This window comes from Petromyzon marinus, chromosome 23, assembly GCF_048934315.1.
Source record: "Petromyzon marinus isolate PM22_M1 ecotype Great Lakes invasive population chromosome 23, UKy_Petmar_22M1.pri1.0, whole genome shotgun sequence".
In the NCBI taxonomy this organism is placed as follows: Eukaryota; Metazoa; Chordata; class Hyperoartia; order Petromyzontiformes; family Petromyzontidae; genus Petromyzon; species Petromyzon marinus.
The window spans coordinates 11,838,827-11,860,741 of NC_133689.1; the positions used below are offsets into that span (position 1 = coordinate 11,838,827).

At 50.1% G+C, this 21,915-nt stretch overlaps 1 long non-coding RNA gene and 1 pseudogene across 1 annotated transcript; one reads left to right on the forward strand and one right to left on the reverse strand.

Moving 5' to 3' along the window:
- Positions 1-15,009, reverse strand: part of LOC142925660 (telomerase reverse transcriptase-like) — a 29,302-nt pseudogene extending 14,293 nt beyond the window's left edge.
- Positions 15,010-16,579: 1,570 nt separating this feature from the next.
- Positions 16,580-19,071, forward strand: LOC142925682 (uncharacterized). Its single transcript, XR_012942647.1, has 2 exons — positions 16,580-16,920; positions 17,897-19,071. It is a non-coding gene; the product is annotated as an uncharacterized LOC142925682 (long non-coding RNA).
- Positions 19,072-21,915: the final 2,844 nt, after the last annotated feature.

Consider the following 21,915-nt stretch of genomic DNA (forward strand, 5'->3'; position numbering starts at 1 on the left):
AACGTCGTGATAATTTTATTGTTTTATATTTTTATTATTTTATTGTTCCCCTTCTACGTGACTTTACCGAAAGAACCAAGAATATAATAATGATAATAATAATAAAAAATACCTACGATTTATAATTGCTTTTGAGTCAGATCTTGGATCAAATTGCATTAAGTAAAATATATATTTATTCGTGTTCTGCTGAAGCAGGAACAAACTGGCACGTTTATTCACATGATTACTTTATTGACTAGCCGTTTCTGATGGAAGAGGGTCACAAAAGCCTACGTTAAAGAAAAAAAACACCTACATGTAGCTTCAGACTTATCTCCTTCCAGTTCTGACGACTATAATGTTGCTTTCCCAGACAACGAGCCGACTTTGCAGGCCACACTGCAAGATGTGCGACCTAAAGAGAGCCTGACTGAAGTGGCTTCAGGAGTAGTTCCGTGGCATCATCTTCTGGTTTTGCTAAGCAAGACATTGTTTGTAATGCTCACAACACATGCATACATTTGTACACGACACAACTGATTATCGTGCAAATTATATACAAATGTTACATTTAGCCTAGTGAAAAGAACAATACAGTACAAATGAGACAGCAAATGAGAACATGTGTAAAAACAAATTCTGTTGTTGAACGAGTCCCACACCTTTAAAGACATTTGACCAGCATGGAGGCATAAGCCAAATACCCTCCAGAGCACCTCTTCAGAGCTACCTCAAGTCTAGCCTCTTTTGCAGCAGTGGCATGAGCAAGCAATTGCGGGGCTGCACCTTCGCCTTTAGCTCGTATCATTATTATTAATGTAGGTTAGGTGGTGTACGTAGGGCAACAATAACGAGTCATGGTTATGGTGTGATGGTGCGGGGACCCACACCTTCTTCCTGGGTTGCCGATCCAGCCTCCTGGGCCGCATGCAGATGATGGGACGCAGCTCCGAGCCGGACTTGGGCAGGAAGCGCAAAATTGACACGGGGATGACCGTGTCCCCCCGCTGGACATTCTGTCTCTCCATGTCAGTCAGCTCCTGCAGCTTCCCCTGGACCACGAATTTCCTGTGCAGTGGCACGGCAGTCAGCACTCAATCCCACGCAGCTGCCCATGCAGTTGAGCGACATTTCTCAAAGGGTGAGTCACGAGCCCTGGATGGTGCCTGCCATCAGACGTAGGAAACTTATAAATAACAGTGATGACCTCTGCTGAAATAACATAACATCATGTGCTTATACTAGTTTTAACAATATTATAAGTTTCTTTTGTTTAACCACGCGAAGGCCCATAAGACCAGGATAGTCTCATTTTCAAAAGTGACCTGGGTCACCAAAATGACAAAAGCAAAAACATAAAAACGAAATACAACAATTAAGGAAATATAAATCATAGAAAAACAACCACATAACAGAAAGAAATGTAAAGTATATCACTAAAAAATATATTTCCTGCAGCAAAAGTTGGTTCAGGCTAATTTTAAATATTGTTCGTAGTAAATTTAAGTTACAGAAACATAACAATGGATTGAGGGTGATCATTGCTCCGGTATGTAAACTGACAGGGACACATGTCAACGGTGTGTTTCCACCAATTCCAGACTGCCCTGAGAAAACCCATGCATGTGTAGTGACTGGGAATGTCACTGTGTGGTGCCGGGCCTGCGAGGCCATGGCGGGATGCATACTGTTGTGTGTACACCCCGGACACGGGGTGTAGTACCAACCCTAGTGGGGCTTGGGTGAGTGCTGGTTAAGCGCGGTGGCACCACGCATAGCATGCGGTGCGGGCTCCCGTTGAGAGAGCGAGAGAGTGTCAGCAAGATAGGGTTACATTGGCGGCATGATACTCTGGCTGACCCGGGGACATGTGACCGGATGATACTGGAGGGGAGCCACCGGTGGAGGGGGCCAATGGGTGGTTACATGGTCCAGGAAGAACTCTCGAGAGCCTTCGGGCAAGGGCGAGAGAGATCGAGAAGGTGGGCGGGACGAGAGGCGGAGCCAGCCCCAGCCCGGCCCGATATAAGGGGGGCGCTGTGAGGGGCTTGGGGTTTTTACTGTTGGAGAGGCAGGAGATCCACGTCAAGCTTGAAGAAGCCTCCAGCCACGCGATCCGAGACCCAGGTTGTGGTCCGGACCGGGATAGCGGAACCGTGTCTAGTTCTGCCGTAGCGTGGTAGTTGGGTGGTTACCACCCAAGAGTGTGTTGTGTCAATAGCCTGAAGTATGTTGTGAAAATAGTTTAATAAAACGCGTTGCTCCCTAAGACAACGTTTGCGACTCAGTTGGACTCACTACACATGCGACGCTCCCCTCTTCCTTCCCAGTTCCCCTCGGGGTTGTTAGCGTCTCACCTGGAAGCAGTGTGCAACAAGCGTGCCCATGGCTTCTTGCGAAAATAGAGCAGGTGGTTCTTCGTGCAGTTCGTTATAGTGACGTAGAAGAAGGACCTGATGGCCTCCATGATGAAGTCAGTCATCAGCCAGCTCACGAACTGCGCCAGCAGCTCCTCGCATTTCCTGTGCTCCGAGGGGGAGGGCCGCCCCCCCTCCTAGGAACAAGCGCACCTCCGATTAGTGCGGTCGGCTACGTATGGTGCGAAAGAAGTTCAACATACATACACGGGTCGCGTCGCACGCATTGTGAAGCATCGTCATCATGTAGGAGGGCAGTGACGTGGCCTAGTGGCAGAGCTTTCGTAGTAATTCGGATCCGGCAGGCCACCAAGGTCAATACTGCAGGTGTGTGTTAACCATACAATAATACTGTCTACTTCACTGTGGACGTCAAAAATGCCATTCGAAAAGAGGAAGCCATTGTGTTCTGATGTCAAGGTCTACATTTCAAAATGCACTCATGAAACACTTAATTTGGATTATACACAGCAATGTGAACCACTACATTGAAACCATTACAGACTGCGTCTGTGAAACACGGCGTCTTCGTGACAGAGTTCCGCTGAAGGAATGGCGCAAATGTGCTTGTGACTTATCAGCATTTCAAGGGTCCACGTGTTTTCACATCTCTCCTACCCTAACCATTAGAAAGCGTATATTAAAATGCCGATTCACTGGAAAAAAGTTTTACAAACATTTTTGATCTTTTAGTTTTAGGGTCTTTATCAACATTTGATAAAAGTGGACATGGAGTGTTACCCCTTACTCTGCTACCAGAGCTCGCGATGAGTTTGAATATATAACTGCACGGCCACCAAAAAAACATGATCAAACTCTTTGGTTTTATTCCGCAAAGTCACATAAATAAAATAAAACAAAATAAAATAATTAAATCACGACGTTTCGGAGGCAACACAAGCTTGCGTCTTCAGGTGGAAAAGTCAACGCAGAATATCTGTGTCAGGAGCACAGTTCAAAGACAACCGGGATTATATACAGGTTAAGGGAGGGGGGAGGAGTCAATAAGGGGACGTGGGTGGGTGGGAGGGCTGGGTTAAGCAGCCTTTTGATAGGCTGCTGCGGGTAACAACCACTTCGCACTGCACGGGTTATCTACGTGACTTTACCGAATAAAACCAAAGAGTATGAATCATTGCAGTCACGAAAGCTTCCAATCTAGAACCTGACCAAAGTCTGAGTGTCGAGCTGAAGGGAGTGGTGATCATCTGTGTTGGCGCCTTCAACCAGCTATGGAAATTCTGCGTTTACGCAGTCACGAGAAATAACCCACCACATAATATTCAAATAGACCTCTGAAGCTCCACGATGCTTGACAAGCTGGCATCAGCCAAGAGATTGGCCACCAATCCAACAGTGGATACAGAATAGCCAACAACGAGTATGTGAACACAGTTTTTCTACGAAACAGCAAAGACAAGAAGCCTTATCAGCCAGCAAGCCCATTAGGTGCTTAATCGAAGAGCAAGGATAAGAGTGTAAACAACATCTGTCTCAATGCCCTGTACTCCTCAATCCTGCATGTGCCTACCAATCACAACCCCCTTTTCTTGAGTCTATCTTCATTTTCTCCATTACATTCTATTATATTAAATCGTTCACCCAATGCAGCTATGAGAGGTATAGCATCCTCTGCATGGAGCTATACTTAAACACCAGGAGTGTATTTTCTAGATTGTTTGTTGAGGTCCGGCTCTCTGAACTGCACAGTAACACGGACGTTACTCCGGCATGTTTTCAGACGAAAGTCGATCTCACCGCTCTTCCAAAGTAGATTACGTAGTCCATCACAACCCCAGCTACTAACACCATTCTCATAAGCCCCTGTTTTATACAATATAGCATCTAAACATACGCAGTCCTCTACCACCTCCACGTTTTCTCTTCCAGCTGATGCCTGCAATAAGATATGGGCACTCAGCTCTGAACGACTGCTACCAAGTGACAATGCAATAAATATTCTTGGTTCTTTCAGTAAAGTCACGTACATAAAAAATGAAAATAATAAAATTCATTTTAATTTACAAATAAAAATAATAAATTGAAAATAATAAAAGCAAAAAACCCATGACGTTTCAATTGCAGCACAAGCGGTCTTCGTTAAGGGGGAGACAAGAGGGGGCAAGCCTCCAAATGCAACTGCTTATAAGGGTTTCCAAAGTGAGTTGGTGGGGGACGAGAGCTAGGAGGAGGGCTGTGCGGCGCAACCAGCATGGGCGGGGCAACCAGTCAGCCAGTACTAATGTCGGAGTGAACAATGGGGGGAGGAACGGGGGTAGAGTTAGGGGGAGAGAGAGGAGGGCAGAGATAGGGGCAGAGAAGGGGGGGAAGAGATGGGGGGGGGGGCATTGCACCTCGCTACACACATCCACACTGCTGACGGTAGAGGTTGACAAGAAAACACAAATCAAGTCATGACCCAAAGTGGTTTATGACATCTTTCCAATGATTACTGAGTTTAAAACCGTCGTCTCGGTTGAAATTGTGTCTGTGTCTGTATATATGGATGGCTTCGTGAACGAATCTTTGTTGATAGCCAGTCAGCTTGCAAAGTACCATCGTCTTAGAGAAATCAATTTCATGCCAGCCAGCCGCATTAAAGTAATGATCTGCCACGGCAGAAGTATTGGTCCTGCCGTGTTTCAGATCTGCCTTATGTTCACGAACACGGTCTGAGACATGTCGTTTAGTTTCCCTAATGTAACTGCTGCCGCAGATACAGCTTAATTTGTAGACACCGGGATATTGCATGTCAGGAATCTTGTCCTTCACAGATAGGATCATATCACAAATTGTATGCACTGTGTTAAATCGGACCAGGGTCGTGTGTTCAAGATTTTTGAAATCTTTTTGGTTATCCCTACTATCTAAGGCAAGGTGATGGTTTTGATTGGATCTTCAGATGGCTCCTTCCTCACGGTTCGGGTGATGGCTTTGCGGATTGTGTAGTCTGAATATCCTTTCACCTTGAGATCCTGGTGTACGTGTTGGAGTTCACTGGTCAGGTGTTCATCCGCCTAGCTAGGGTCTGGGGTACCCTAGGAACGGTGGACATCACTACGGTCCAGTACACACACACACACGAGAACTAAAAATTGTTTGGTCTGTACACAAACACATACACTATACACACGAGTGTATGCGTTACATATGCCGTGCAAGTATACTGTACAGTAGATGTGTACGGTGCGGCTAGCCAATGGTTCGCTGGTGCTCGGGAGGGAGCTGTGCGAGGAGGCGCCGTGCCCTTACCGAGGTGCAGCCAGGCGCAGTCTTTGACGCGCACACCGGAGAGCATCTTGCGCAGGCCGACCGCGTCGTGGTGGCCCATGCCGAGGCTCTGCTTCACCGACCGCATCACCTTGCACCGTTTGTGAGCCGAGCCCCATGCATCGTGTGGCAGCACCCGCAGCAGCAGCTCATGCAGCAGCCCAAACAGCTGCATCTGGCTGCAGTGGTACTGGGGGCGCCTGGGGGTGGCGCCACGACGGCCTCGCTGTGATGCGTGGGGGGAGACGCAAAGTGCACGGTCGAGCCAGCCCGCGTCCGAGGCGTCGCCATCGGCACTGTCGCCGTGCGCGGTCTCCGCTTGCGGAGGAGGCGTCTCGCCGGGCGCCATCACCGTGCATCCGGGGTAAACGCCAGGCGCTAGCCCCGCGTCTTGCAAAGTAGATGGGGTCGCGGAATCCTCGTGTGAACAAACGACTTCAACCGCGAGCGTGTGTTCCATCGTCGCCGCAGCAATCGGCCGCATTAAATCACCGAGCTCGGTGGATGCCGTCCCCTAAACAATGGCAGCAGGAGGTGGAGCGTCAGCGGCCACTGCAGGAGCAGAGGTCGTTTCGGATGAGGGGACCAATTGCGTTGCGTTGTTGGGGGCGCCTCTCCGCTTCCAGGTCAAGTGACTCCTGCTGGGTAGACCCACAGGGCAGTGACGCTGCACGATGTCGATCACTCGGCACTTCTTGTAGCGCTTGAGCAGCTCGAGGAAGAAGCCCTGCATCTGCACGAAGCGCTTGGGGAGGCGCCTGCACGCCTGCCGCAACGCCGCCTTGCTGACCGCCTCCCCTCCCGCCCCCGCGGAGCTCATGCCCGCCGCCCTGCCACCTCTCGCCGTGCTTCGTCCGCGAGCTTTACCCATGCCAGCCACCGTGCGCTTGTTGAGCTTGAAGATCTCTGTCATGAGATTGCGGGCCGTGCTGCGGCTCACCTTGAGTCGGCTCAAAATGTGGCTCCTAGGAAAACCCTCGCGGCATCTGCGGGAGTACATCACTTTATGCCAGTAGGACACGACCCCTGGGTTCGTGCAAGCCCGGCGGCTGCTCCCACGTGCGTCGTCCTGCGCTGCATATGCCACCCCCTCGTCGCCCGTGTGCTCGTGGCAGGGCCGTCGGGCTGGGCTTTGCCGGGCCTCCTGCCATCTCCGGGACCATGGCCCGGGGAGATACCGGATCTATTGCGTGTCGACCCGTTCCAGCTTCGGCGCTGGGGCCCGGCTCAGTGTTAGGAAAAACGTCACCCTCGCCATCCCATCGAGGTGTTTTTGCTTCGGATAACGTCTGGAAATGAGAATACGTAAGCAAAACAAAGAACACATTTATTATTACCGTGAGGTAAAAGTGTGCTGCCACACTCAAATGAGCACTGCGCAATCCTCATCCATTTATAGGCCTGCAACCCAGTGGGTTATGAATAACAGTTGACTTGACTGAAGTGAATGTAGAGTGCATGACTGCACAGCAGTATCCAATTTTCCTTCCATGACATGCCAGTGTTAACAAAAACTTACATTTTGAAGGCACTAAATCACGTAACCAAATATTAATGCAGGAGCGCACAATGCATAGCTAGATGGTGGTGCAGCACAGCTGCAATGCAGCACCAGAGGCAGCTAGGGTTTGTGGATCAAAAAATAATGTTGTGGTTCAGAATCACTCCGAGATAGGCCAGAGTGAGGTCATCTTGCACAGTGCTGTCGCAAAAGGACACTTTCAGGGTATACTTTGCATATGATCCAGTTTAAGTGCGAATTTATGTGTGATGGATTCTATGTAAGATTGATTTATCTACCCATGTAAGTTCCTCTGTAATCTGCCATCGTCGACCCCAGCTGCACACCTCTGATAAAGGACTCATCAAGTCCTTCCACCTTCATCGGGTTCTTCCAGCGTAAATTACATGTCTTCTGCTTATTAAATTATCATACCTAGAATTCGGCCAAATTAAGTGAAAAATGAAAAACAATGTGATTCTTGTGCAACCATTGATGCAATTATGCAATTTTAACTCATATACTTTATATATATATTTAGTGACTGTGAATAAATTTAGTGACTATGAATAAACTAGATTCTCAAGTTTTCCTATATTATCAGTTTGTGTATTGTTTGTTATTGTACCTTTCTGACCTGCCCCTACTGGACATCTGTGAAAAAGATCTCCATAGCCCATTGGATTCTTCCAGTATAAATAAAGATTCTGATTCTGACTGATGTGAGACCATCAACTCGCAATGCTTGAAAACCTAGTTTATTCTTAGGTGACCACCTGCAATGGGCTCCAGGATCTCTGTAGTGAAAGCTAGGGCTGAACGATTAATCTATTTCAAATCGAAATCGCAAAGGCTGTGATTTTTTGCGATTTTAAAAGTCCTATTGCTTTCTTATTGGAATTGTATTTATTATTATTGTAACTTTATTTATTTAGCTTAACAATTATTCCATGTTTGATTGTTCTCATTTAATTTTTTTTTTTTATAAATACATGGAAGCAATTCATATCTTTTAAGTTCTCATCCTTGCATTAGAATATATAGAGTAGTTCATATGTTGATGGCATCATCCATCACATTTTAAATCTATTACACAGTCAATATTGAACTGAAGCTTGACTTAAGAAAACTTTAATCGAAAATCAAATCGCAATGTCAGAAAAATCGCAATCATATATTTTCCCCAAATCGTTCAGCCCTAGTGAAAACCCCCGTGCACCTGACCACCACACGCACTATTCAATGAAAATGTAGAGACATAAATAGAGACTCTATGGCGTGTATGCCATCTATGTTCACGAGCAGGTAAATGTGTATGTTACGTACCTCTCTCGGGCACCGGCGGAGACATGGCAGGGAATCAGGCCCTAGTGGGCAGGGTCTCATCACAGAGAGAGGGGACGTTACCGACACGGGGTAGTGAAGGGGGCCCAAAAAGGGGGGTTTGAGGGACACGTGACGCTGGCCCCGGATCCGTCGGGAGAGACCGAGCAGCGGGAGTGGCCGGAGGCAGAGCGAGGCCACGCTCGAGAGGAGAAGAAGGATGGGAGCGGAGCGATCGTGGTGGTCTGGGTGCAGGAACTCGCTGTGTGCCGGCGCTTCGGTCTTCGGTCGTCGGATAAGTCATGCAGGGTGTTTTAAAAATATGGACTCAATATAAAATCGCTATATCTCTGCAACCACTAACCGCCTATGAATGAAACTCTTACCACTAGAAAGGGCGGGGCATAGAGTTTCAAATGATGACCGCTAGATGCCTCTCCCAGCGCACCAACAGCCCCCAGCCTCAGTCATTCGCAAGATGGTGACCCCGCAACACAAGGGGCGTTTTGCGTTTCTGCAGTTCAGCAAGAATTAATCCGCAATTGCGGTGCAGCGTGCATTTCAACGGCGTTTTGGCATTGATCCGCCAATGTCAAAGAGCATTCGTCGGTGGTACCGACAATTTGAGGAAACAGGCTGTTTATGTAAGGGGAAAAGCACAAAGCAACCACGCACCTCAGAGAAAAACGTGAGAAGAGAGGCGTTTGGGATGAACTATCGTCTCGATGTTGTCCATACAGCAGGTGGAGGACACATAGAGCGTTTATAAAATGGTTAGTAAAACTTGATAATGCATTAAACTGTTTGTAACTTTGTGTAATTGTAACATGTTACCATCGTGAAATATACTGCTTTGAAATTGGGTTCATCTTTTTAAAACACCCTGTATTTAGGTTCCGTGGGTCTGTGGCGTTAGAGTTACTGACCCAGTTATGTAGTGACTCCGGTTTGGGGTCTAATTAACCGATAGTGTTATTAAACAGTAGCCCTGTTGGGCTGTGTAATAAACATAGTGTCTCCAGCTGCAGTGTGCGTCTCCGTGAACCCACTACACAAATATGAATCACATGCAAAAGGGCGCATGGCCACTGAAAGTGTAATACAATTTTCAGTATACATATATTGTAGCAAGAAAGTAGGTTGGAGCCAATGATGGTAATTCTACATTCTCACGGTAGGTCCAGACTCCAGAAGACGACAGACTGTTCATTATTTTAGCCACCCTGGACAGGTAATGGGCTGAGTCAATCTCTGTTGGAATTTAAACTGAGAAGCATCTGAGTTTGAGTCAAGCACTCGGACCACAATGCCACATCGGGTAAAGCATGACGAACACCTCCTTGCTTCTCATCCATCACATTCAGCCCTTCACTCACCTCTTTATCCATCTGAAATTTGCGTATAAACTGGAGTTGATGTTCACAGTTTCTTTGTGGTCGACGTTTGCATTTTCTTCTGGCTGCTGTCCCTACGTCCGGCCGCTCTGGGTTCATTTGAGCACCTCTCCCTCTGCCGCGACCACCACCACGACAACCACCACCACCACCACCTCGCTGCTTCACGTCTGAGTGAGCCATCACCAGCCTCTGGCTGCACAGACTGGAAGAGGAAGGAGCAGCTTTATCATCAATATGAGGATGTTTTAATATTGGTAGTTGTTTTAAGACTGTAAACTTGCTGCATGCATTTTCACAGTTGTGCTGTACAGCTCCGATATTTTTCGGGTTGTGCCACACGGTCTGGCATGATGCCTGACGTTTCGCTCTACGGGCTGTGAGTTTCTTCAGAAAACTATGAATTCTGAATTCAGGTCTTGAAAACCGAGGAATACGTTAGAAATCCTGGATACAATCCGAAAACACGTCAGAGCTCCATGGGATGTTGTAGCTTAAGGGCACTATACAGCCTTGATTGTATTATAATTACTAGTGGGAAGTACCCAGCTTTGCCCGGGCGAAAAATATATTAAGCACTCCTCTTAAAAACATAACATACACACACAAATACAGAAAAGTGTAATGTATGTGTAATGAGCTACTTCCACGACACGTCGTGTAGAGCAGGGGTCCCCAACCCCCGGGCCACGGACCGGTACCGGTCAGTGGCCTGTTAGGAACCGGGCCGCACAGCAGGAGGTGAGCGGCGAGTCCGCGCGTGGCCCGCCCATTATTTTACTTACCACTTCCGTCCGCGCCTCTTTCCCACACTGCGCACTTGTCTAACCCTAACCAAAATGAGTACAAACCAAATGTCGCTGGAAATTTATAGCAGCAGTCAAATACTCTATAGCAGGGACTGGAGGAATGCACAATTATTGCATACCGTGATCATAACAATATTAACTTGACCGGGCATGGTCGAGTTATAACTATAAAACTACTGTAAAAACTTTAGATTTAAAGCTTTCGTCACTGCAGGGATTCATATTCTTGGTTCTTTCGGTAAAGTCACGTAGGTAGACAAAAATATATCACGACGTTTCGATCGCAACACAAGTAACCGTCTTCAGGTGAATAAGTAATATTTTAAAAAAAATTAACACGCTTTTAAGAAACGTACAAGTAATGAAAGAACTCCACGACTCCAGGAAGTGGCCCGAAGCTTGCCACGACGTAAGGGACCGTGGTCCATTACAGCCAACGTCAGTTGAGCGTGGACAATTAGACCCAAGCCGAAACATCACATATAAAAAAAGAATGTTTAAAAATATATATTTCTTTTTTTATGATAGAATATAGTAATTGTCATCAGTATGCCATAAGTATACCAAGTTTGCAGTCGATACCATATTGGGAAGTGGGTTAAAATTTAGTTACAAGATTTGAGGATACGATAACGACAACAGACAGTGAGCTAAATAAAAGCTCGTAGTAAAAAGAGGGAGAATCTTTTATTCTTTGGGTTTTTCGGTAAAGTCACGTAGAAATAATAAAATAACATAATAGTGTACGTCGTTTCGATTGCAACACAAGCAATCATCATCAGGTACAGAAGAGCTAAATTTATGAGAGGAGACACATAACCGCAGATATATATACAGACACAGATACAACAGGGGATACAGAGAGAGAAACGTGGGAGCACACTAAATCAAACAGGTTTTAGCAAGATTTGGAAACCATATAACGCAACACAGACGGTCAAAACACAATTAACGCAAGGTCAAGTTGATGACGTTATACTGGTAGGAACGAAGTTGTAAACTGAGTGTACCAGCCTGCAATAGATTAATGTGTCCGTCCGTCCGTCCCCTTTCAATACTTTATGTGTCCGTCCGTCCGTCCCCTTTCAATACTTTAGAAGTGAAATCTCGTGCTGTTAGGTGTAAAAAAAATTCCAATGTTCCTACCAGCTCACCCTGCAAGGACCTGCTTGGGGAATAAATGGCATTTTGTACATAACAGTTTAAAGTAGCACTTAGTAGTCAGGGTGAAAATGAGTGTTACTTAGGGTAACTATCATCAAACATTGTTTGAGGCCGGTAATTAAATATCTCATAACGGGAATAGTAAGAGTAAAGAATCATGGTAAGAAAGGTTTGAAGGGAGCTGTTAATGTGTTTGTTACCTTGCACAGTATCCACACGAATGGGAATTGCCCCCTCCCCCCCACCAAACGCATGTGACTTGGTAGGGGTGAGACTGTACAGACGCGTGCTTTGGCGCGCTTGGAGGTGCGATGTAATAAATAACCAAAAACAGCACTTAATCGGTAATTAAAGTACTTTAAAGGTGACGGACGTGAAATCAGAATAGCACTGGCTCACCACGGGGCTTATGGCGTGCTACCTGGGTACTTTTTTCAAGGGTTTTACTTAACTTGATTCCTGTGTCATGGTCAAATCCTGTAATCATAATTTAGTCTACTTCCTGTTGTCCAATCAGATCCAAATTTTTCACACGTACTCAGATTCGGTGACAATGCATGCCTGTATCAATTAATCAATTAATTCGCTACTTTAAAGCGATTAACATTTTGTATGGACGCCTTATTATTTATTTATTTGCGTAGGTAAAAAACGCCGCGGTCACTAAACTCTCGAATCGCCCCGCCCAAGAAGCAGGCGCCACGTGTCTCATACGCGCCTACTCCGTGTGAACGAGTGACGGAAGTAATAAATTAATTCTAGTAAGCGTTGATGTGGGAGCAGGCGCCTCTTCATTGACGTACTTCTCCACCGTGAGTTAAACGAAGTTGTTAATAAAACCGTTGTTTAAAAAAAAAACTTTTAAGGATTCTAGATTTGAAGCTTTCGTGACTGCAAGGATCCATACTCTTTGGTTCCATTCGGTAAAGGAGTTTATTTAAACGTAAACCCCATGGTTCGCGAGCGAAATCCCTCGCCAGTGTCGGCCACACACAGACAGACAGACAAAAAAATGCCCTTTATAGCTAAGATTATTATTACTCAGCGTTTAGCCGACAGAGGCGGTAAACATGCAAACCCGCAACTCCACGCTCACCTGTTGGATGCAGAGAAGTGGCGGCCTGACACCACCAGGTCATAGATGGGAACGCCGCAGAACTGGTAGTAGCAGGAAGGCGGCACGCACATGAAAAGAGCGCACACCTCCGCCAGGTACTCGAAGACCTGGTCCCCCATGCGCTCCATCAGGGTCCCCTAGAAGCTGTCGTTCATCATGGAGGCAGTGGTGTCGTTGGTCCAGTGCGTACGCAGCTTGGGCACGGACGGCAGCGTCGGCTCGCACGGCCTCGCCAGCCCAAACGCCACTACATTGCGCTTGCCCCGGCTGTGGATTCGTTGCAGCCGGCGGCTCATGAGCTCCTTCTGGCTGGACAGCTGTGGGGGTCGAGACGATGGGGCTTGGCATGAGGCGTGTGAAGGCAGCTGCCGTGCAGATGCTTGTGGTCAGTCACAAAAGAAAACTCTAACGTGTACAAGCACAGCCCTGTTGTCAATCCACTGCTGGGTAAGTTACCCCACGCCATGTGGGTCATGGGAGTTTCACCACGCTGGTCAGTGTGGGTTGGTGACGTGAAGGAGCATCGTCTGAGGGTCTAAGTAAAACACAGATATGGATTTTCTTTTACTGCAATCTGCCTATGTGGGCTCATAGTAGCCTATCACACCTGTTTTATGGATGCTGGTTATCCATCCAAGCACAATCCACGCTCAACCCTCCTTAGTTTCCGAGAAATCTGATGTGACTGGGCACATTTCTGATCAAGTTATAGGCTCCCTAAGCTTAAATATCCTTCCGGGTTTTTGTGCAACAAGTCATTCACGGAGTTCTCAGAAGAGATTGAGTTGCACAGTTCATCACCTCCATGGCAACATCTCCTCACACCGGACCCAACTATAACAGGGTAACAACCTTGCCTTGGCACACAAGGGGGTGGTGGGTGGCCAGCACGCGCCCGGCCGTCTTTGTTTCCCAAGTGGCGATATTCATACTTGTCAACCTATACAGTTCACCCGTATTCTTGTACAGAGAAATTTAGTTTGTAAGTACATACGGGATACAGCCGTTTCAGTACTAGCTAACTTTTTTTTTATCTATTTGTGTTTCTCCTTTGTGATGGGAATTTGTAGGATGAACGTTGAGATTTATAAGTGCACGAGGTGACCACTAAGGTCCTGAATTGTTCTACAATAAGGTAGGCACTGATGAGGGGTTGACAGTTGTGGATATTTACACATCGCACCAGGTACTCATTTGAGGCTGAGTCGACCTAGGCGAGTCCCAGGACGGGTTCATATATTCGTCACTGGCGTTGACCGTGAGCCGATTTCGGGGCGCGGCGCCTCTCGGCACAGACACAAAGATCTCCCGTGTAGCCTTCACAGGCTGTTGGGACAATTGTTGTTAGCGAGCAGCAAATATGAAGGCCGGCACGGCACACGAAGAGGGAGGTCGCCAGAACGGCGCCCGGCCGCCTTTTGTCTCCCCATTGTCGATGTTTGCGCACCGCGAACTCCTCTGAGTCGACTCAGAGGAGGCCCAGGACCGGTGGCCAACAATCGTCGCTGGGTGGTTGGCGGGAATCAAACTCGGCGCGGTCAGCACAACTCGCCACACAGGCAAGACGCCACACACCGACCTGTCTGAACGAGACACCACACACCGACCTGTCTGAACGAGACACCACACACCGACCTGTCTGAGCGAGACACCACACACCGACTTGTCTGAGCGAGACACCACACACCGACCTGTCTGAGCGAGACACCACACACCGACTTGTCTGAACGAGACACCACACACCGACCTGTCTGAACGAGACGGGCGGCGTGAGGTCCCTGGCCCCGCGAGGCTCGCTCACCAGCACGGAGGCCGCGAGGCTCGCCAGCCCCGCGTCGTCCCCGGCGCGCAGCAGAGGCCCCGCCGCGGGCGAGCCGGGCTCGGTGTCCGCGAGCTCCGCGACGAACGCGCCGAGCGGGGCGCAGCGCGCGTACAGCCGCCCGAGCAGCTGCCTCGGGGCCTCCGTCCCCCTCGCCACCTCCTCGTCCTCCTCCTCCTCGTAGTGACACGAGCGCGACGAGGTGGAGGCCATGCTTCCCTCGCCGGGCGCGCTCGACTCCTCAGGGGCGAGAGACGCCGACCAGACAGGGCCGGATTCAGGCTACGAGGGCCCTGAGTAAATTGCATACAGTATTGCAATGTTTATTAAGTCATACAAAAGTGTTTTTACCGATGTAAAATGAACACATTTATTCGACTCGTGGTAAAATCATCAAACGTGAATGACTCGCTATACTCGTTTCTGTAAACACACGTCGTCGTCGTCGCAATTGAAAGATAAAAGGTCGCCCCGAGGTCCTCGCTACCGTCGCTGAGCTGTGTAGATTCAATGTGGGGACGCAGTGCCTCGACCAGGGGGGCTGAGTCCCGATTGGCCTGGGGGGGGGGGCCCAGCCCCGCGTCAACTGTGGGGCGAGGGGAGGGGGCTCGTGAGAGCTGAACGCTGGACGCCTCTAAACTATTTGTTTATTTTAGCAGGTGGGGCCCACTGAGCCATTGTAGCCTTTTTTTCAGAAGAGAGCTGGCCACACATTATAGTCCAACGAAGTGGCTTATCATCGTGTGGAAATGTATAGCAGCCAAATACTCTTAAACGCGTGATCCTGATTGATACTAAATGTGGAGGAATAAACCCAGAGGACCTGGAGAACAAAAAAAACACGCGACCAAGGGGAGAGACGCAAACAAATTCCAAATATTACAGCAGGCGAGGTAGTGAACACCTCGCCACCGCGGCGCCCAAGCGCCGAGTCAACATTTTTGGTGAATTGCGTCTTCGCGTTAACCGGGTCAGAGGGCCATTCGCCAGGCAACACGGCAGGGACATCCTAGCAGGCATTTGTGGTTGAAACTCGTTGCCCGCAGTTATAACGCCGTGAGTTGGGGGCTGAGTTATGCAATTAAAATGGTTATTTATAACATGTGCGATGTTGAAATGTCTCTTCAGCACCACGGTCTTTGCATAGAAGCACTCTTACAAAATGGAGTTGTATACCATTCACAAAAGCACCATGCCATAACCTTACAACAGTTCCATCTCCCAGCAGCTCACTTGTATACCCGTTTCCTTGCCAGAGGCTATGTTTGATCCTTAAATCTACACATTCATTGGGAACTTACCCCGATTTAGTAAAAAAGTGCACATTTTAGAATTTCCCACTGCATGTCACTGCCAACCGCACACTCACCTCTTACTCACTGATAGCTTCTGATTTGACAAGCCCATTGTTAGACCTACACCATACCTCTTTCTCAGGAAGTCCATGTAACAGTGGAATGTGTTTCAAATTCCGTGAGTTGGTAGCGCTTCCAATGCACGTGCGTTACAGTTTTAGGGATGAGGCTGTCTGCCTGTGCGTGACAGCTGTAGGGACGAGGCTGTCCGCCTGTGTGTGACAGCTGTAGGGACGAGGCTGTCCGCCTGTGTGTGACAGCTGTAGGGACGAGGCTGTCCGCCTGTGCGTGACAGCTGTAGGGACGAAGCTGTCCGCTTGTGCGTGACAGCTGTAGGGACGAGGCTGTCCGCCTTTGCGTTACAGCTGTAGGGACGAGGCTGTCCGCCTGTGCGTGACAGCTGTAGGGACGAGGCTGTCCGCCTGTGCGTTACAGCTGTAGGGACGAGGCTTTCTGCCTGTGCGTGACAGCTGTAGGGACGAGGCTTTCTGCCTGTGCGTGACAGCTGTAGGGGCGAGGCTTTCTGCCTGTGCGTGACAGCTGTAGCGATGAGCGTGCAGAGGCGCTGTGCGGGGCCGGACGTCGTTGCTGATGCGCGAGTCCCAGGCGCGCTACGACCACCTGGAGCACGTCAGCAGCTGTGCCCCCTCTGCCTGGAGATGTTCTCCAAGCCCGTGGTCATCGTGCCCTGCCAGCACAACCTGGGCCACAAGTGCGGCAACGACGCATTGCAGTTGCTCGCCCGAACGCTCGCCTGTGACACTCGCCTGTATGCTTACCTGTGACACTCACCTGCACGTTCACCTGTACACTGGCATGAACGCTCACTCACCTGTACATTCTCTTGCACACTCACCTGTATACTCATTCGCCTGTGCACTCGCCTGTACGCTCACTTGCCTGTACAGTACTCACCTGTGCAGTGACTGGCCTGCACGCTCACCTGTTCACTGTCACCCCCCTCCCACCCTCCTTGGGGGTACGGGGGGGGCCCGTGGTGCCGCCAGGAGGTGGTGCTGCACCGCCACGGGGTGTACACCTCCAACACAGCCTCCTCCTCTACAACATCATCCACATCTACACGCAGCAGCAGCAGCAGCAGCGTGAGGGCAGGGGGCACGGGGCAGGGCAGTGACAAAGGGCAGGACACGACTGGGCCAGGGGGACAGGGCGCAGGTGTAGGGGGCAGTGAAGGAGAGGAGGGAAGGGCAGGGTTTAGAGTAGGGTAGGAGGCAGGGAGGGCAAGGCTGTGTAAAATAGAGTATTGGGGTAGAGGCGTATGGCTGGGTGGGGTAGTGTAGAGGAGGGCAAAGCTGGGGATGGGCAGGGGTAGGGCAGTCTCAGGGCATGGTGGGCAAGGCAGCACAGCAGGAGAAGGCAAGGCTGGTCATAGTCACCTTGTTGCTCTGTCTGGTAGTTGCGTTGTTGGTGATAGTGGTGGTTGTTGTTGTGGGGTGTGGTTGTAGTACTATGGCAACCCGTGTTGTTGTTGGTGCTAATGGCCACGTTGTTATTGTAGTGGTTGTGATTGTTGTGTTCATTGTTGTCTCTGTCATCGCTGTCACCGTCATCATCACTGTTGTGATTCTCCACGCAGCGTCGTCGTGGTTGTTGGAATCGCTGTTGTCCCAGTGTTGTTGTTTATTGTTATCTCTGTGCTGTCATCCTCCAAGTGTTGTTGTTGTGCCAGTGTTGTTGTCCTAGTTTCGTCGTCGTCGTTGTTGTGGTGGTGGCGGTGCCCCCAGGGGCCCCGGCGGCCGCAAGGACGCGGAGCCGCGCTGCTTGGAGCACGGTGAGGAGGAGGAGCAGGAGGAGGAGGAGGAGACACGTGAACTGATCCTCCTCCTGGTGCCGCACGCCCAGCTGCTCGCTCTGCAACCAGCGGCACAGCCAGACGGCAACGCTCGACGTCATCAACGAGCAGCGCGACGTGGACTACTCCTCATACCTCCTCAACCTCCTCACACCACCACCACACACCACCACGCACCACCACACACCACCACACACCACCATCACCACACACCACCACGCACCACCACGCACCACCACCACTACACACCACCACACACCTCACACCACCACGCACCACCACACCACCACGCACCAACACGCACCACCACACACCACCACCACTACACACCACCACACACCTCACACCACCACGCACCACACACCACCACGCACCACCACGCACCACCACGCGCCACTACGCGCCACCACGCGCCACCACCCACCACCACGCACCACGACACACCACCACACACCACCACTACACACCACCACTACACACCACCACACACCACCACGCACCACCACACACCACCACCACTACACACCACCACACACCACCATCACCACCACGCATCACTACACACCACCACACCACCACGCACCACCACCATCACCACCACGCACCACGACAAACCACCACACACCACCGCCACCACGACACACCACACCGCTCTTCACACTTTCACGCCCCTCATCTCCAGACCTTCACGCCCCTCCATATACCCTGATTCCATCTTCTCTCACCCCCTCGCTCATCCACACACCTCACACATCCACACGCCTTGTCACACCTCATCACACCACCTCACACGTCCACATGATGTTGGAACCGGTACATCCCCCCTGTATAGTGAGCTGAGTGATGGTGCTGGTGATGATGGTGATGCTATGTCTGTTACTGATGGTGTTAAATACGTTGGTGATGTTAATGACGGTAATGGCAGTGATGATAGTTAATTATGTTGGTGATGTTGATGATGGTAGTGATGTTAATGGTGATAATGGGCCGTCGCCTCCAACAGGGTGGGCAGTCTTGGTAGTGTTGGTTATATTTGTAGTGGTCGACTTGACGCGAACAACTTTCTTGTTTTCTCCGACACATCTTGTATTACAACTCTTCACAGTACGTCTGTGACTCCGTCATTCCGCTTAGCCGCAGCTCGCTCGCCGCGCTCTGCCCGTCTCGCTCACTCCGCTTCCTTCCCCTATCCCTCACTGTCCCTTTGTGTCGTCCCTGTCTCTCTTCATCGCTCGCTGTCTCCGTCTCTCTCCGTCGCTCGCTGGCTCCGTCTCTCTCCGTCGCTCGCTGTCTCAGTCTCTCTCCGTCGCTCGCTGTCTCCGTCTCTCTCCGTCGCTCGCTGTCTCCGTCCCTCTCCGGCGCTCGCTGTCTCCGTCCCTCTCCGTCGCTCGCTGTCTCCGTCCCTCTCCGGCGCTCGCTGTCTCCGTCCCTCTCCGTCGCTCGCTGTCTCCGTCTCTCTCCGTCGCTCGCTGTCTCCGTCCCTCTCCGGCGCTCGCTGTCTCCGTCCCTCTCCGTCGCTCGCTGTCTCCGTCTCTCTCCTTCGCTTGCTGTCTCCGTCTCTGTCCGTCGCTCGATGTCTCCGTCTCCCTCCGTCGCTCGATGTCTCCGTCTCCCTCCGTGCTCGATGTCTCCGTCTCTTTCCGTCGCTCGCTGTCTCCGTCTCTCTCCGTCGCTTGCTGTCTCCGTCTCTCTCCGTCGCTCGCTGTCTCCGTCTCTCGCTGTCTCCGTCTCTCTCCGTCTCTCGCTGTCTCCGTCTCTCTCCGTCGCTCGCTGTCTCCGTCTCTCTCCGTCGCTCGCTGTCTCCGTCTCTCTCCGTCGCTCGCTGTCTCCGTCTCTCTCCGTCGCTCGCTGTCTTCGTCTCCGTCGCTCGCTGTCTCTCTCCGTCACTCGCTGTCTCCGTCTCTCTCCGTCGCTCGCTGTCTCCGTCTCTCTCCGTCGCTCGCTGTCTCCGTTTCTCTCCGTCTCTCAATGTCTCCGTCTCTCGGTGTCTCCGTCGCTCGATGTCTCCGTCGCTCGATGTCTCCGTCTTATCTCCGTCGCTCGCTGTCTCCGTCGCTCGCTGTCTCCGTCTATCTCCGTCGCTCGCTGTCTCCGTCGCTCGATGTCTCTGTCTCTCGATGTCTCCGTCGCTCGCTGTCTCCGTCTCTCTCCGTCACTCGCTGTTTTCGTCTCTCTCCGTCTCTCGTTGTCTCCGTCTCTCGATGTCTCCGTCGCTCGATGTCTCCGTCTCTCGATGTCTCCGTCGCTCGCTGTCTCCGTCTCGTCTCCGTCGCTCGATGTCTCCGTCTCTGTCCGTCGCTCAATGTCTGTCTCTCTCCGTCGCTCGATGTCTCCGTCTCTCTTCGATGCTCGATGTCTCCGTCTCTCTCCATCGCTCGATGTCTCCGTCTCTCTCCGTCGCTCGATGTCTCTGTCTCGTCTCCATCGCTCGATGTCTCCGTCACATTGCTGGGTTCAAACTCGGGTCCCCAAATTAATATTTCAGTGTGTAAACCACTGCTCCCATATTTAATTAACTACTGGTTAATTGGCCCATTAACTGTTGAATTAAATGTCATTTCTATCGACTCACCTATCCATATCAGTGATGATGATGATACGTATTTAGCGCGCAGCGCGACAGACCCGGTGACCTGAGTTTGATTCCTGCTCAAGGTCAACACCAGTCAGGATTATCTGAAACGGTCCTGGGCCTCCCCAAGGTCGACTCAGCCTCAAATGAGTACCTAGTGCGGTGTGTAAACAACGCCATTTGGGAGACAAAGGCAGTTGGGCATGGTGCTGGCCATCTACCCCATCGCGTACCATGCCAGCCTTAATAGGTGCTCGCTAACACCACCTGCCCCAACAGTCTGTTAAGGCTATAGGGGGGATGTTTGTCATCGTGTGAGTGATGGGGCAATAGTACAGAAAGTAGACAAGTTTCCGTACCTGGGCAGTGTGCTTCTAACCAACTCCAGTTTGGCTGCAGTTGTCTCACTCTGAATCCGCTGAGCAGCACTGCATTTGTTTTTCACCGTGTGAACGAAAATTAAGTTGAATATTTTGAGGTTCTTTAAAAATTATTACTAAACACTGCTTATAAACATAAACGCATCAATGCTGAGAATATAATGTCAGATGCATATAGTCTGTACTTTATACAGTGGTTTGTGCTTAGAAACTGCCAGTCAGACGCAAACTTGTCATGCTGGGGTGTTATTGCCAGAAACGTCTTTGTTTCCCCAGCGCTGATTTTTACCAACCACACCAGGTATTCATTTAAGGTTGAGTCGACTTAGGGGAGGAGTAGGGCCGGTTCAAATATAATTTACCACTGCTATTGGCCATGACCGGGAATTATGTGAAATAGTATCGGACCCAGATGACATCCCCGTCGCACCCCACGGTAAACAGGAGGAAATGGCTCTGACACTCGGGTCCGTAGGTTTACACGGGCCTTCCCACCATAATGGTCCTTAATGATTGTGAACAGAGTCAGGGACCCCAAAAGCACAAAGAATAACCCAAGACCGTGGCCTCTTATTGGTATTGGAGGTCTTCACCAGGTCAAGAGAGCTTCCTGGTGTGTGCACGTGTTCCACTGTTGCGGTGCCCTGCAGTGGCATTTTGGTGACACTTTTTTTTTCAATTTGTGGAGGAAATTTCTCCTGCCATGGCCAGGTTGGATCTGATGTATGGAGTCCCACTGCTTGCGGTGGTGGGGGGCCAGTGAGCTTCCTGATGGTTTGATCCACAATGAGGCGCTTCTTGGGATGTTTGCGTTCTTCCAATTGTTTATCCACGCAAGCATATCGGTTGTGTGGACATAAGCCGGATGGATTTAAGAAACGTTTCCATTGATTACCACGATAACAGATCAAACTAGCGACTTCTGGATTGTGTACCAACCATTGCGTCATGCCAGCGTCCTGTGATGTCATGGTTATAGGTGGGGGGAAATAACAACCA